Source organism: Sturnus vulgaris, unplaced genomic scaffold (genome assembly GCF_052056855.1).
Source record: "Sturnus vulgaris isolate bStuVul1 unplaced genomic scaffold, bStuVul1.hap1 Scaffold_166, whole genome shotgun sequence".
Lineage (NCBI taxonomy): Eukaryota > Metazoa > Chordata > Aves > Passeriformes > Sturnidae > Sturnus > Sturnus vulgaris.
The window spans coordinates 212,501-215,000 of record NW_028276079.1 but is presented as its reverse complement, the minus strand read 5'-3'; the positions used below and the strand labels follow the sequence as shown (position 1 = coordinate 215,000).

Below are 2,500 nucleotides of genomic sequence, written 5' to 3'. Positions count from 1 at the left end.
GAAGTGTCGATGATCAATGTGTCCTGCAATTCACATTAATTCTCGCAGCTAGCTGCGTTCTTCATCGACGCACGAGCCGAGTGATCCACCGCTAAGAGTTGTCTGGCTTTCGGGACCGCTCGCGTGAAGCGGCCCCTTTTCTGTTTCTGCAGGGACGCGCGCGCCCCCGCGCGCCCCGCTTCGACCGTACGAGCACACACAAACGGAGGAGGAGGAGGAGAAAGCGCGGGGCAAAAAAGAGAAACCCCGCGCAACGCTCCGAAGGTCGGCCAAAGAAAGGCGGAGGGGCCCGCGCCCCCGACCGCCTCCCCCCGCGAGGGGAGACGCCGCCTCGCGTGCCGTCCTTCGGAGGTGGCCCAGGCGCCCGGGCTCGGCCCGACCTCCGCGCGGAGGGGCTTGTGCGGCAACGCGCCGGACCGCGGGGGGCACGGTGGCCCGCCCGGCCTCTCGATCACGGGACGACTACGCGTTCGCGGGCCGGGGGCGCGACCGCCGGCCCCCGCCGCTCCCGGCTCACTCCCTGGCTTCTCCTTTTCACCGCTCCGCCGACTCGCGGAACGCCGCCGCGCCAAAACGCGGGGGCCGGCTCTCCCGCCAGCGGCCCCTGAACGTCGCCCGAAACGCCACGCGGCGGCGGGACCGTTCCGCCGGCGCAACCCCTGGCGCGGGACCGCTTGCCCGCCGGAAGGCGAACGCCCGGCGGGCCGCGCTCCGCCACCGGCGCCGGAGGCGGGACGCCGCCGAGACCCGAGCCGGCATCGCGGAGCGCCCGAGGTCTGCCGCTCGGCAAAACCCCTCCGCCACCCGCGGCCGCACTCCCGGGACCGCCGCCGCTTCGCACCGCCGAGCTGCCCTTCCGCGAGCACGCGCCCAGCGGGCAGGCGTACGGCGGCTGAGCCGGGGGGCACCGCCCGCTCCCCTCGTTTCCACTCGGGGACCGGACGGGGAAGCGCCCCCGCGGCCGCCCCGCACGCCTCCCCTTTTTTTTGGCCCACACGCGGCCGGGAAGGGCGACGGGGAAGCGGACGGGCGGGGCCCGGGCCGGGACGGCCGCCGGTGAAGGCGGGCGCCTCGCGGCCGACCGTCCCCCCCCCCCGGGGGGGGCGGGGACACTCGCCGAGCGGCGACGCCGCCGCTCGGCACGGGGTCGCCCGCGCCCGCCGGACCTCCGGCGATGGAGGAGCCGGCCGAGCGCTGCGCCCCAACGGGCGGGGACAGCGCTCCGAGTCAGGGGTGGCCGGCGGCCGGCGCCGCCGCGGTGCGGTTCGAGGCGACAAGGCCGTCGAGGCGAGAGGCGCGCGGTCGCGCCTGACGCGGCGCCGCCCGCGAGCCCGCGGCGGCGGCTAAGGAGAAAGAGCGAGAGAGCGCGGCGGGCCCCGGCGGCCGCAACCCCGCAGCTGAGGTAGGTAAGGCAGAGAGCGCGCGCCCTCTGCCGGCGTCGCCCCGCATCGCAGAGGCCAGCGGGGTCGGCCCCCCGCGGCCGATCGCGCGCCGCGGCCTCTCCGCCGAGACCGGGCCGCAGAGAGGGGGGGGCAGGGCGCCCCTTCCCCGGCCCGGCACGGGTGGCCCCCGCGCGCGGGCAAGCGCGGCGGGACGCCGACGACGGCGAGCGCGGCCGGTCGCGACGGACACGCCACCGCAGGGGATCGGCGGGAGTAGCTCCCCACCCCTCGATGGCGCCCCGCGCCGCCACCGCCCGACACCCGCTGCCGCCGCCGCCACCGCCGCCGCCGCCGCGGCGGGGCCGTGCCGGGCCGCCCGAGTCTTTAAACCTCCGCCCGGCTCGGCGGCCCTTTCGGCCCCCAACAGGCGTTTGACGACGCCGAGGGAAACCGGCAGGAGACCGCCGAGGCGCGAAGCGCTAGGTACCTGGCCCTGGGGTGAGGGAAACGACCTGCATGGCCCCGCCGGGGTGCCTCCCCCGCTGCCACCCTCGGGGGAGTGTCCACCGGCGGGGGCGCGCCCGACGTCCGCTGCCATCACCGCGGCAATCCTTCTCGGGGCCCGGGGTTTCCCTCAGTAGCCCGGCGCTGCGCCCGAGAGGACCACCGCGGCTCGGGCCGCCCCGCCGGCGCGGGGAACACGGCCCAGCCACCGAGAAACCTCGCACACCCCCGGCCGAGAGAGGCCACGGCGACGACGGTGCGGACCGTCGCCGCCGCGCCACCCGGCGGCGGCTCGCGCACGTGCGCGCTCCCCCTGGAGGCGCGACCCGGAACTGCCGGAGCCCGGCCCTCGGGAGCTCCTCTGCCGCGCGAGGAGGCCGCTCGGCCAAGGAGAGCGGGATTTTGCCGGGCGGCAAAGCCCCGCGTCCCCCCCCGCGCTCTGGGGAAGGGCCGGAGGAGCCGCCTCCTCCGAGCCCCGAAGGCCTTCCCGCGCGCACCCTTTTTACACACGTTGGCCATCGCCTTGCGCCATCGGCCGCCGTTGCGCGCGACGGCCGGACGGCCGGCCGTCGCCCGGCGGGCGAAGAGACGACGGAAGGGGGGCGGGTGCGCCT

At 77.4% G+C, this 2,500-nt stretch overlaps 1 non-coding gene across 1 annotated transcript in view; it reads right to left on the bottom strand.

Moving 5' to 3' along the window:
- Positions 1-100, bottom strand: part of LOC148218721 (5.8S ribosomal RNA) — a 153-nt gene extending 53 nt beyond the window's left edge. Inside the window, exon 1 of the ribosomal RNA XR_015800224.1 lies at positions 1-100. This exon is cut by the window's left edge and continues 53 nt beyond it. This is a non-coding gene — a ribosomal RNA (5.8S ribosomal RNA).
- Positions 101-2,500: the final 2,400 nt, after the last annotated feature.